The 12,617-nt window shown below is 42.3% G+C and overlaps 15 non-coding genes across 15 annotated transcripts; all 15 read left to right on the top strand.

Moving 5' to 3' along the window:
* The first annotated feature begins 2,588 nt into the window (after positions 1 to 2,588).
* On the top strand, positions 2,589 to 2,803 carry LOC133539271 (small nucleolar RNA U3). Its single transcript, XR_009803239.1, has one exon. It is a non-coding gene; the product is annotated as a small nucleolar RNA U3 (small nucleolar RNA).
* Positions 2,804 to 3,224: 421 nt separating this feature from the next.
* Positions 3,225 to 3,336, top strand: LOC133539358 (U5 spliceosomal RNA). Its single transcript, XR_009803315.1, has one exon. It is a non-coding gene; the product is annotated as a U5 spliceosomal RNA (small nuclear RNA).
* A 609-nt stretch (positions 3,337 to 3,945) lies between these two features.
* On the top strand, positions 3,946 to 4,059 carry LOC133539345 (U5 spliceosomal RNA). Its single transcript, XR_009803303.1, has one exon. It is a non-coding gene; the product is annotated as a U5 spliceosomal RNA (small nuclear RNA).
* Positions 4,060 to 4,660: 601 nt separating this feature from the next.
* LOC133539277 (small nucleolar RNA U3) lies at positions 4,661 to 4,875 on the top strand. The gene has a single exon (XR_009803245.1). It is a non-coding gene; the product is annotated as a small nucleolar RNA U3 (small nucleolar RNA).
* A 420-nt stretch (positions 4,876 to 5,295) lies between these two features.
* Positions 5,296 to 5,409, top strand: LOC133539330 (U5 spliceosomal RNA). Its single transcript, XR_009803288.1, has one exon. It is a non-coding gene; the product is annotated as a U5 spliceosomal RNA (small nuclear RNA).
* Positions 5,410 to 6,016: 607 nt separating this feature from the next.
* Positions 6,017 to 6,231, top strand: LOC133539287 (small nucleolar RNA U3). The gene has a single exon (XR_009803253.1). It is a non-coding gene; the product is annotated as a small nucleolar RNA U3 (small nucleolar RNA).
* Positions 6,232 to 6,651: 420 nt separating this feature from the next.
* LOC133539403 (U5 spliceosomal RNA) lies at positions 6,652 to 6,766 on the top strand. Its single transcript, XR_009803356.1, has one exon. It is a non-coding gene; the product is annotated as a U5 spliceosomal RNA (small nuclear RNA).
* Positions 6,767 to 7,368: 602 nt separating this feature from the next.
* Positions 7,369 to 7,583, top strand: LOC133539266 (small nucleolar RNA U3). The gene has a single exon (XR_009803234.1). It is a non-coding gene; the product is annotated as a small nucleolar RNA U3 (small nucleolar RNA).
* A 413-nt stretch (positions 7,584 to 7,996) lies between these two features.
* LOC133539344 (U5 spliceosomal RNA) lies at positions 7,997 to 8,111 on the top strand. Its single transcript, XR_009803302.1, has one exon. It is a non-coding gene; the product is annotated as a U5 spliceosomal RNA (small nuclear RNA).
* Positions 8,112 to 8,723: 612 nt separating this feature from the next.
* LOC133539332 (U5 spliceosomal RNA) lies at positions 8,724 to 8,835 on the top strand. Its single transcript, XR_009803291.1, has one exon. It is a non-coding gene; the product is annotated as a U5 spliceosomal RNA (small nuclear RNA).
* Positions 8,836 to 9,444: 609 nt separating this feature from the next.
* Positions 9,445 to 9,558, top strand: LOC133539352 (U5 spliceosomal RNA). The gene has a single exon (XR_009803310.1). It is a non-coding gene; the product is annotated as a U5 spliceosomal RNA (small nuclear RNA).
* A 612-nt stretch (positions 9,559 to 10,170) lies between these two features.
* On the top strand, positions 10,171 to 10,385 carry LOC133539298 (small nucleolar RNA U3). The gene has a single exon (XR_009803261.1). It is a non-coding gene; the product is annotated as a small nucleolar RNA U3 (small nucleolar RNA).
* Positions 10,386 to 10,800: 415 nt separating this feature from the next.
* LOC133539401 (U5 spliceosomal RNA) lies at positions 10,801 to 10,914 on the top strand. Its single transcript, XR_009803354.1, has one exon. It is a non-coding gene; the product is annotated as a U5 spliceosomal RNA (small nuclear RNA).
* Positions 10,915 to 11,549: 635 nt separating this feature from the next.
* Positions 11,550 to 11,663, top strand: LOC133539335 (U5 spliceosomal RNA). The gene has a single exon (XR_009803294.1). It is a non-coding gene; the product is annotated as a U5 spliceosomal RNA (small nuclear RNA).
* Positions 11,664 to 12,273: 610 nt separating this feature from the next.
* Positions 12,274 to 12,386, top strand: LOC133539347 (U5 spliceosomal RNA). The gene has a single exon (XR_009803305.1). It is a non-coding gene; the product is annotated as a U5 spliceosomal RNA (small nuclear RNA).
* Positions 12,387 to 12,617: the final 231 nt, after the last annotated feature.

The raw sequence follows: 12,617 nt of genomic DNA, 5'->3' as shown, positions 1-12,617 counted from the left end.
CAAAAAGCTGCACAAACCACTACGACATCCTCGGTAGGCCCACATAAGGGCAAGGAAAACTCACACCCAGTGGGACATCGGTGACAATAATGACCCAGTGGGACGACAATGATGACTATGAGAACCTTGGAGAGGAGGAAAGCAATGAATGTCGAGCGGGTCTAACATGATACTGTGAAAGTTCAATCCATGATGGATCCAACACAGTCGCGAGAGTCCAGTCCAAAGCGGATCCAACACAGCAGCGAGAGTCCCGTTCACAGCGGAGCCAGCAGGAAACCATCCCAAGCGGAGGCGGATGAGCAGCGCAGAGATGTCCCCAGCCGATACACAGGCAAGCAGTACATGGCCACCGGATCGGACCGGACCCCCTCCACAAGGGAGAGTGAGACATAGAAAAAAAAGAAAAGAAACGGCAGATCAACTGGTCTAAAAAGGGAGTCTATTTAAAGGCTAGAGTATACAAATGAGTTTTAAGGTGAGACTTAAATGCTTCTACTGAGGTGGCATCTCGAACTGTTACCGGGAGGGCATTCCAGAGTACTGGAGCCCGAAATGAAAAAGCTCTGTCTACGTTCTCTGCTTAACCGTCTGATTACCACAGCGATTAGCCCAGCAGATGATAAAGCTGTTCAGATGCACCTCCTGGTGGACGATAAGGAAGATGAATCTGATGATGGGGATACCCAGCTAGATGGTGTTCCTGATCTGTTTCCAGACCCGAGTAACAATGAGAGAAAAGTGAAGTGAATTATATTTATATAGCGCTTTTCTCTAGTGACTCAAAGCGCTTTACATAGTGAAACCCAATATCTAAGTTACATTTAAACCAGTGTGGGTGGCACTGGGAGCACGTGGGTAAAGTGTCTTGCCCAAGGACACAACGGCAGTGAATAGGATGGCGGAAGCGTGAATCGAACCTGCAACCCGCAAGTTGCTGGCACGGCCACTCTACCAACCGAGCTATACCGCCCCACAAAAATTGATGTTGAACTCTGAGTGTAAAGATAACTTGGCCCTAGGGAAATGAACCATTAACTGAAAATCGCAAGTAGAAGTTATTGGGGATGAGAAGAATCTGGGGAAGTTATTTGATAAACAGGAGGGAAATGTTAGAACAATTGTGTGAATTGTTTGTAAATTATCAAAAAACTTTCAGCTCTCTTTGATTCCACTGAGTAGTTGAGAGCTGTCCTTCTTCGACCAAGCAAGGTCTTGGAACATTCCGCTGTGTACGTTGGAATGCGACGAGAGGGGTTTTCTTTTGTCCTCAAAGACCTGCCGAAGCTGAAACCAGGACGAGCCCGGGCCCGAAACATCATCTTCTTTTGTCTTCAATGTGACCGAAAACAGTGACTGTGTGTATGCTCCCCATTCCTGTTTTGACATGTGTTGTTGCGTAAACATTGAATACCTAAATAAAAGAGGAGACAAAAACCTTTTCGTCAGAGCTTGGTGCAGGAACTGTGCAAGGTGTAATTTACCGGTCGATCTACGTTCCGGTCGATCTACGTTCCCATCCTCTTCTATGGTGATGAGCTTTGGGTCATGACCGAAAGGATAAGATCACGGGTACAAGCGGCCGAAATGAGTTTCCTCCGCCGTGTGGCGGGGCTCTCCCTTAGAGATAGGGTGAGAAGCTCTGCCATCCGGGAGGAACTCAAAGTAAAGCCGCTGCTCCTCCACATCGAGAGGAGCCAGATGAGGTGGTTCGGGCATCTGGTCAGGATGCCACCCGAACGCCTCCCTAGGGAGGTGTTTAGGGCACGTCCAACCGGTAGGAGGCCACGGGGAAGACCCAGGACACGTTGGGAAGACTATGTCTCTCGGCTGGCCTGGGAACGCCTCGGGATCCCCCGGGAAGAGCTAGACGAAGTGGCTGGGGAAAGGGAAGTCTGGGTTTCCCTGCTGAGGCTGTTGCCCCCGCGACCCGACCTCGGATAAGCGGAAGAAGATGGATGGATGGATAATGTACAGAAGCCATGTCTCTCCTCATGATCTGAGTCCAAATTTAAGTCTGTCTCTGTTTGATTCCTTGCCTTTTTGTCTTTTTTAATAGATGTTAACAATGTTTGACCCTGACACATGCAGTAATTGATGGATCCGGTCTGATTAAAAACTTTGAATTTCCTTGCCAATATTCAAGTCCCTGGTCAATTGACCAGTGCCTTTCTTTTAGAAAGTGTTACAATCCTCTTCATTCCACTTCCAAAGACATGCACCTGGGGATAGGTTAATTGGCAACACTAAATTGTCCCTAAGTGAATGTGAGTGAGAATCTTGTCTGTCTATCTGTGTTGGCCCTGTGATGAGCTGGCGACTTGGCCAGGGTGTACATCGCCTTCAGCCCGAAAGCAACTGCGAAAGGCTCCAGGACCCCTTGCGACCCCAAAAGGGACAAGACGGTAGAAAATGGATGGATGAATGGATGAACAATTCTCTTGATTTCATCGAGGGAAAGTCAATGTGTTTCAACTGTCTTGGTTTTTAAAAACTTGAAACCATGTGTTGTACATCAACAAAATGCACCCTGTGAGTGAAAACAGTAGTCTTGCAGATGATTTTCTCTCAGCAATTGTGAGAATGTCAAGACTATACTTTCAGGGATCATTTCTCAAGAACTTGTCTTGAGAAATGTGTTTCCAAAGTGAAAGGTCTTGCTAACCATGATGATGAGATTAGATGTTTCTTCCTGAACATGAAGCTGACATAGACTAATGATTCTGTCATGTCTTCTTTGTCATTGATGATTGTTCTTTGCTTCTTAATGAGGCTTTGATGGAAGGAATATGGTCAGAGTGGTTACCTACATCTTAATAACAAAGTCTCCAAAGATGTGGGGCTAATTGCTAAAATGTTACTCAGTGGTTAAACATTCTCTGTTGAATGTGAGGAGATGAGCTTTCCAATGAACAGTGGCAACAAATCGTACAACCGCATGGCACTTAAACACCCGTAACTTGTAAATTTGGAAATAGAAGAAAAACTAATTAAACTGATGCGTCTTGTATTTGGCTTAGTACCAGAACCTGTTGTGCCCATTAAACTAAAGCGAGATGATACTTGACGAAACTCTGTGGACATTTGTAAGGTTCTGCAGCATTGCCTGTGAATGTGACTGGATTCCTTCAGTTGTTGGTTAACTAAAGTGTCACCTTGAAACCGTGTGTTACCTCGGTGTGGCCGGGAATGGGGTCGGCCAAAGTACATTCAACCTGTAGATCACTCTTGTTTCTCTTCAAGTCGCATAAATCTTTTGCCTTTTACTAAAGATTTCCGTGGGGAGAAACAACAAGAGAACAATTACAATTTGTAAATGCCCTCTGAAGCAGGGCTTCTGTCTCTTGTTAAAACAATCACAATGAAGATAATGGAATCTTGCAATTAATAGTATATGTTTGCAATTCATACCAAAAAATTACAGGCAGTGGCAAACATGCAGATCTATGGTTCTGGTCAGATTCAAAACTTTGAAATTCTCTGCCAATATTCAGGTCCCTGGTCAATTGACCGGTGCGTTTTTTTTTTAGAAATTGTTACAATCCTCTTCATTCCACTTCCAAAGACACGCACCTGGGGATAGGTTAATTGGCAACACTAAATTGTCCGTTATAAATGAATTGAGTGTGAATCTTGTCGGTCTATCTGTGTTGGCCCTGTGATGAGCTGGCGACTTGGCCAGGCTTTACATCGCCTTCTGGCCAAATGCAGCTGAGATAGGCTCCAGTACCCCCCGCGACCCCAAAAGGGAAAAAGCGGTAAAAAATGGATGAATGGAGATGATACTTGACGAAACTCTGTGGACTTTTGTAAGGTTCTGCAGCATTGCCTGTGAATGTGACTGGATTCCTTCAGTTGTTGGTTAACTAAAGTGTCACCTTGAAACCGTGTGTTACCTCGGTGTGGCCGGGAATGTGGTCGGCCAAAGTACATTCAGCCTGTAGATAATTCTTGCTTCTCTTCAAATCGCATAAATCTTTTGCCTTTTACTAAAGATTTCCGTGGGGAGAAACATCAAGAGTAAAATTACAATTTTTAAAAGCCCTCTGAAGCAGGGCTTCTCTCTCTTGTTAAAACAATAAAAATGAACATAATGGAATCTTCCATTCGTTAGTGAATGTTTGCAATGATACTGAAAATTACAGGCAGTGGCAAACGTACAGAAATGTATGGTACTGGTCTGATTCAAAACTTTGAATTCCGCTGCCAATATTCAGGTCCTGGTCAATTGACTAATGCGTTTTTTTTAGAAATTGTTACAATCCTCTTCATTCCACTTCCAAAGACATGCACCTGGGGATAGGTTAATTGGCAACACTAAATTGTCCGTTATAAATGAATTGAGTGTGAATCTTGTCGGTCTATCTGTGTTGGCCCTGTGATGAGCTGGCGACTTGGCCAGGCTGTACATCGCCTTCTGGCCGAATGCAGCTGAGATAGGCTCCAGCACCCCCCGCGACCCCAAAAGGGACAAAGCGTTAAAAAATGGATGGATGGAGGGACAATCCTCTTGATTTCATCGAGGGAAAGTCAATGTATTTCAACTGTCTTGGTTTTTAAAAATTTGAAACCATAATGTGTTGTACATCAACAAAATGCACCCTGTGAGTGAAAAAAGTAGTCTTGCAGATGATTTCTTCTCAGCAATTGTGAGAATGTCAAGACTATACTTTCAGGGATCATTTCTAAAGAACTTGTCTTGAGAAATGTGTTTCCAAAGTGTAAGGTCTTGCTAACCATGATGATGAGATTAGATGTTTCTTCCTGAACATGAAGCTGACATAGACTAATGATTTTGTCATGTCTTCTTTGTCATTGATGATTGTTCTTTGCTGCTTAATGAGGCTTTGATGGAAGGAATATGGTCAGAGTGGTTATTTGCATCTTAATAAGAAAGTCTCCAAAGATGTGGGGCTAATTGCTAAAATGTTACTCAGTGGTTAAAACATTCTCTGTTGAATGCGAGGAGATGAACTTTCCAGTAAACAGTGGCAACAAATCGTACAACCGCATGGCACTTAAACACCCGTAACTTGTAAATTTGGAAATAGAAGAAAAACTAATTAAACTGATGCGTCTTGTATTTGTTTTAGTACCAGAACCCGTTGTGCCCATTAAACTAAAGCGAGATGATACTTGACGAAACTCTGTGGACTTTTGCAAGGTTCTGCAGCATTGCCTGTGAATGTGACTGGATTCCTTCAGTTGTTGTATAACTAAAGTGTCACCTTGAAACCGTGTGTTACCTCGGTGTGGCCGGGAATGGGCTCGGCCAAAGTACATTCAGCCTGTAGATCACTCTTGTTTCTCTTCAAATTGCATAAATCTTTCGCCTTTTACTAAAGATTTCCGTGGGGAGAAACAACAAGAGTAGAATTACAATTTTTAAATGCCCTCTAAAGCAGGGCTTCTCTCTCTTGTTAAAACAATATCAATAACAATGAACATAATTGAATGTTGCAATAGTTAGTGTATGTTTGCAATGATACCAAAAATTACAGCCAGTGGCAAACATTCAGTAATGTATAGTTCTGGTCTGATTCAAAACTTTGAATTTCGCTGCCAATATTCAGGTCCCTGGTCAATTGACCAGTGTGTTTTTTTTAGAAATTGTTACAATCCTCTTCATTCCACTTCCAAAGACATGCACCTGGGGATAGGTTAATTGGCAACACTAAATTGTCCGTTATAAATGAATGTGAGTGTGAATCTTGTCTGTATCTGTGTTGGCCCTGTGATGAGCTGGCGACTTGGCCAGGCTGTACATCGCCTTCTGGCCGAATGCAGCTGAGATAGGCTCCAGCACCCCCCGCGACCCCAAAAGGGACAAAGCGGTAAAAAATGGATGGATGGAGGGACAATCCTCTTGATTTCTTCGAGGGAAAGTCAATGTATTTCAACTGTCTTGGTTTTTAAAAAATTTAAACCATAATGTGTTGTACATCAACAAAATGCACCCTGTGAGTGAAAACAGTAGTCTTGCAGATGATCTTCTCTCAGCAATTGTGAGAATGTCAAGATTATTCTTTCAGGGATCATTTCTAAAGAACTTGTCTTGAGAAATGTGTTTCCAAAGTGTAAGGTCTTGCTAACCATGATGATGAGATTAGATGTTTCTTCCTGAACATGAAGCTGACATAGACTAATGATTCTCTCATGTCTTTTTTGTCATTGATGATTGTTCTTTGCTTCTTAATGAGGCTTTGATGGAAGGATTATGGTCAGAGTGGTTACCTACATCTTAATAACAAAGTCTCCAAAGATGTGGGGCTGATTGCTAAAATGTTACTCAGTGGTTAAAACAATCTCTGTTGAATGCGAGGAGATGAGCTTTCCAATGAACAGTGGCAACAAATCGTACAACCGCATGGCACTTAAACACCCGTAACTTGTAAATTTGGAAATAGAAGAAAAACTAATTAAACTGATGCGTCTTGTATTTGGCTTAGTACCAGAACCTGTTGTGCCCATTAAACTAAAGCGAGATGATACTTGATGAAACTCTGTGGACATGTGTAAGGTTCTGCAGCATTGCCTGTAAATGTGACTGGATTCCTTCAGTTGTTGGTTAATTAAGTGTCACCTTGAAACCGTGTGTTACCTCGGTGTGGCCGGGAATCGGGTCGTCCGAGTTTACATTCAACCTGTAGATCTCTCTAGTTTGTCTTCAAAATACATCAGTCTTTCGCCTTTTACTGAAGATTTCCGTGGGGAGAAACAGCAAGATTATATTTACAATTTTTTAATAACCTCTGAAGCAGGGCTTACCTTTCTTGTGAAAACAACAATAGTGAACAGAGGCAGACTCCTGCAAAGTTTAGTGTGTGGCTGCATCAATACCAAAGTTAGAGCCAGTGGCAAACATGCAGTAATGGATGGATCAGGTCTGATTGAAAACTTTGAATTTCCCTGCCAATATTCAGGTCCGTGGTCAATTGACTAGTGCCTTTCTTTTAGAAATTGTTACAATCCTCTTCATTCCACCTCCAAAGACATGCACCTGAGGAAAGGTTAATTGGCAAAAGTAAATTTTCCCTAATAAGTGAATGTGAGTGTAAATCTTGTCTGTCTATCTGTGTTGGCCCTGTGATGAGCTGGCGACTTGGCCAGGCTGTACGCCACCTTCCGCCCAAATGCAGCTGAGATGGGCTCCAGCACCCCCCGCGACCCCAAAAGGGACAAAGCGGTAAAAAATGGATGGATGGAGGGACAATCCTCTTGATTTCATCGAGGGAAAGTCAATGTATTTTAACTGTCTTGGTTTTTAAAAATTTGAAACCATAATGTGTTGTACATCAACAAAATGCACCCTGTGAGTGAAAAAAGTAGTCTTGCAGATGATCTTCTCTCAGCAATTGCGAGAATGTCAAGACTATACTTTCAGGGATCATTTCTAAAGAACTTGTCTTGAGAAATGTGTTTCCAAAGTGTAAGGTCTTGCTAACCATGATGATGAGATTAGATGTTTCTTCCTGAACATGAAGCTGACATAGACTAATGATTTTGTCATGTCTTCTTTGTCATTGATGATTGTTCTTTGCTTCTTAATGAGGCTTTGATGGAAGGAATATGGTCAGAGTGGTTACCTACATCTTAAGAACAAAGTCTCCAAAGATGTGGGGCTAATTGCTAAAATGTTACTCTGTGGTTAAAACATTTTCTGTTGAATGCGAGGAGATGAGCTTTCCAGTGAACAGTGGCAACAAATCGTACAACCGCATGGCACTTAAACACCCGTAAATTTGGAAATAGAAGAAAAACTAATTAAACTGATGCGTCTTGTATTTGGCTTAGTACCAGAACCAGTTGTGCCCATTAAACTAAAGCGAGATGATACTTGACGAAACTCTGTGGACATTTGTAAGGTTCTGCAGCATTGCCTGTAAATGTGACTGGATTCCTTCAGTTGTTGGTTAACTAAAGTGTCACCTTGAAACCGTGTGTTACCTCGGTGTGGCCGGGAATCGGGTCGGCCAAAGTACATTCAGCCTGTGGATAACTCTTGCTTCTCTTCAAATCGCATAAATCTTTTGCCTTTTACTAAAGATTTCCGTGGGGAGAAACAACACGAGTAAAATTATAATTTTTAAAAACCCTCTGAAGCAGGGCTTCTCTCTCTTGTTAAAACAATAAAAATGAACATAATGGAATCTTGCAATGGTTAGTGTATGTTTGCATTGATACCAAAAATTACAGGCAGTGGCAAACGTACAGTAATGTATGGTTCTGGTCTGATTCAAAACTTTGAATTTCGCTGCCAATATTCAGGTCCCTGGTCAATGCACCAGTGCGGTTTTTTTTTTAGAAATTGTTACAATCCTCTTCATTCCACTTCCAAAGACATGCACCTGGGGATAGGTTAATTGGCAACACTAAATTGTCCGTTATAAATGAATGTGAGTGTGAATCTTGTCTGTCTATCTGTGTTGGCCCTGTGATGAGCTGGCGACTTGGCCAGGCTGTACATCGCCTTCTGGCCGAATGCAGCTGAGATAGGCTCCAGCACCCCCCGCGACCCCAAAAGGGACAAAGCGGTAGAAAATGGATGAGTGGAGATGATACTTGACGAAACTCTGTGGACTTTTGTAAGGTTCTGCAGCATTGCCTGTGAATGTGACTGGATTCCTTCAGTTGTTGGTTAACTAAAGTGTCACCTTGAAGCCGTGTGTTACCTCGGTGTGGCCGGGAATGGGGTCGGCCAAAGTACATTCAGCCTGTAGATCACTCTTGTTTCTCTTCAAGTCGCATAAATCTTTTGCCTTTTACTAAAGATTTCCGTGGGGAGAAACAACAAGAGAACAATTACAATTTTTAAATGCCCTCTGAAGCAGGGCTTCTGTCTCTTGTTAAAACAATCACAATGAAGATAATGGAATCTTGCAATTAATAGTATATGTTTGCAATTCATACCAAAAAATTACAGGCAGTGGCAAACATGCAGATCTATGGTTCTGGTCAGATTCAAAACTTTGAAATTCTCTGCCAATATTCAGGTCCCTGGTCAATTGACCGGTGCGTTTTTTTTTTAGAAATTGTTACAATCCTCTTCATTCCACTTCCAAAGACACGCACCTGGGGATAGGTTAATTGGCAACACTAAATTGTCCGTTATAAATGAATTGAGTGTGAATCTTGTCGGTCTATCTGTGTTGGCCCTGTGATGAGCTGGCGACTTGGCCAGGCTTTACATCGCCTTCTGGCCAAATGCAGCTGAGATAGGCTCCAGCACCCCCCGCGACCCCAAAAGGGACAAAGCGGTAGAAAATGGATGAGTGGAGATGATACTTGACGAAACTCTGTGGACTTTTGTAAGGTTCTGCAGCATTGCCTGTGAATGTGACTGGATTCCTTCAGTTGTTGCTTAACTAAAGTGTCACCTTGAAACCGTGTGTTACCTCGGTGTGGCCGGGAATGTGGTCTGCCAAAGTACATTCAGCCTGTAGATAACTCTTGCTTCTCTTCAAATAGCATAAATCTTTTGCCTTTTACTAAAGATTTCCGTGGGGAGAAACAAAAAGAGTACAATTACAATTTTTAAATGCCCTCTGAAGCAGGGCTTCTGTCTCTTGTTAAAGCAATATCAATAACAGTGAACATAATCAAATCTTGCAATGAATGGTGAATGTTTGCAATGATATCAGAAAGTAAACGCCAGTGGCAAACATACAGTAATGTATGGTTCTGGTCTGATTCAGAACTCTGAATTTCGCCGCCAATTTTCGGGTCCCTGGTCAATTGACCAGTGTGTTTTTTTTTTAGAAATTGTTACAATCCTCTTCATTCCACTTCCAAAGACATGCACCTGGGGATAGGTTAATCGGCAACACTAAATTGTCCGTTATAAATGAATGTGAGTGTGAATCTTGTCCGTCTATCTGTGTTGGCCCTGTGATGAGCTGGCGACTTGGCCAGGCTGTACATCGCCTTCTGGCCGAATGCAGCTGAGATAGGCTCCAGTACCCCCCGCGACCCCAAAAGGGAAAAAGCGGTAAAAAATGGATGGATGGAGGGACAATCCTCTTGATTTCTTCGAGGGAAAGTCAATGTATTTCAACTGTCTTGGTTTTTAAAAATTTGAAACCATAATGTGTTGTACATCAACAAAATGCACCCTGTGAGTGAAAAAAGTAGTCTTGCAGATGATTTCCTCTCAGCAATTGTGAGAATGTCAAGATTATTCTTTCAGGGATCATTTCTAAAGAACTTGTCTTGAGAAATGTGTTTCCAAAGTGTAAGGTCTTGCTAACCATGATGATGAGATTAGATGTTTCTTCCTGAACATGAAGCTGACATAGACTAATGATTCTGTCATGTCTTCTTTGTCATTGATGATTTTACTTTGGTTCTTAATGAGGCTTTGATGGAAGGAATGTGGTCAGAGTGGTTACTTACATCTTAATAACAAAGTCTCCAAAGATGTGAGGCTAATTGCTAAAATGTTACTCAGTGGTTAAAACATTCTCTGTTGAATGCGAGGAGATGAGCTTTCCAGTAAACAGTGGCAACAAATCGTACAACCGCATGGCACTTAAACACCCGTAACTTGTAAATTTGGAAATAGAAGAAAAACTAATTAAACTCATGCGTATTGTATTTGGCTTAGTACCAGAACCAGTTGTGCCCATTAAACTAAAGCGAGATGATACTTGACGAAACTCTGTGGACTTTTGCAATGTTCTGCCTGTGAATGTGACTGGATTCCTTCAGTTGTTGGTTAACTAAAGTGTCACCTTGAAACCGTGTGTTACCTCGGTGTGGCTGGGAATGGGGTCGGCCAAATTTACATTCAATCTATAGATCACACTTGTTTCTCTTCAGGGCGCATGAATCGTTCGCCTTTTACTAAAGCTTTCCGTGGATAGAAACAATAAGAATGTAACTACAATTTTTTTAATGCCCTCTGAAGCAGGGCTTGTCTTTCTTGTGTAAAGCAGCAACAACAATGAACGGAAGCTGACTAATGCAATGCTTGGTGTATGTTTGCAACAACTCCAATGTCACAGCCCGTGGCAAACATGCGGTAATGGATGGTTTTGGTCTGAATCAAGTCTTTGAATTTCTATGCCACTATTCAGGTCACTGGTCAATTGACCAGTGCATTTCTTTTTGAACTTGTTACAATCATCTCGATTCCCTCCGGGTACTCCGGTTTCCTCCCACTTCCAAAGACATAAACCTGTGAATAGGTTGATTGGCAACTCTAAATTGTCCCTAATGTGTGAATGTGAGTGTGGTTGTTGTCTGTTTATCTGTGTTGGCCCTGTGATGAGTTCGCGACTTGTCCAAGGTCTACGCCACCTCCCTCCCGAATGCAGCTGAGATAGGTTCCAGCACCCCCTGCACCCTCGAAAGGTACAAAGCGGTAGAAAATGGATGAATGAAGATGATACTTGATGAAACTCTGTGGACTTTTGTAAGGTTCTGCAGCATTGCCTGTGAATGTGACTGGATTCCTTCAGTTGTTGGTTAACTAAAGTGTCACCTTGAAACCGTGTGTTACCTCGGTGTGGCCAGGAATGGGGTCGGCCAAAGTACATTCAGCCTGTAGATCACTCTTGTTTCTCTTCATAACGCATAAATCTTTCGCCTTTTACTAAAGATTTCCGTGGGGAGAAACATCAAGAGTATAATTACAATTTATAAATGCCCTCTGAAGCAGGGCTTCTCTCTCTTGTTAAAACAATAACAATGAACATATTGGAATCTTGCAACGGTTGATGTATGTTTGCGATGATATCAAAAATTACAGCCAGTGGCGAACATGCAGTAATGTATAGTCCTGGTCTGATTCAAAACTTTGAATTTCGCTGCCAATATTCAGGTCCCTGGTCAATTGACCAGTGCGGTTTTTTTAGAAATTGTTACAATCCTCTTCATTCCACTTCCAAAGACATGCACCTGGGGATAGGTTAATTGGCAACACCAAATTGTCCGTTATAAATGAATGTGAGTGTGAATCTCTTCTGTCTATCTGTGTTGGCCCTGTGATGAGCTGGCGACTTGGCCAGGCTGTACATCGCCTTCTGGCCAAATGCAGCTGAGATAGGCTCCAGCACCCCCCGCGACCCCAAAAGGGACAAAGCGGTAGAAAATGGATGAATGGAGATGATACTTGACGAAACTCTGTGGACTTTTGCAAGGTTCTGCAGCATTGCCTGTGAATGTGACTGGATTCCTTCAGTTGTTGGTTAACTAAAGTGTCACCTTGAAACCGTGTGTTGCCTCGGTGTGGCCGGGAATGTGGTCGGCCAAAGTACATTCAGCCTGTAGATAATTCTTGCTTCTCTTCAAGTCGCATAAATCTTTCGCCTTTTACTAAAGATTTCCGTGGGGAGAAACAACAAGAGTAAAATTACAATTTTTAAAAGCCCTTTGAAGCAGGGCTTCTCTCTCTTGTTAAAACAATAAAAATGAACATAATGGAATCTTGCATTCGTTAGTGAATGTTTGCAATGATACTGAAAATTACAGGCAGTGGCAAACGTACAGAAATGTATGGTTCTGGTCTGATTCAAACTTTGAATTCCGCTGCCAATATTCAAGTCCTGGTCAATTGACTAATGCGTTTTTTTTAGAAATTGTTACAATCCTCTTCATTCCACTTCCAAAGACATGCA

The sequence above is a fragment of the Nerophis ophidion genome, linkage group LG20 (assembly GCF_033978795.1).
Source record: "Nerophis ophidion isolate RoL-2023_Sa linkage group LG20, RoL_Noph_v1.0, whole genome shotgun sequence".
Lineage (NCBI taxonomy): Eukaryota > Metazoa > Chordata > Actinopteri > Syngnathiformes > Syngnathidae > Nerophis > Nerophis ophidion.
Note: the sequence above shows the minus strand (reverse complement) of the source record. Positions and strands in the feature narration are given on the sequence as shown.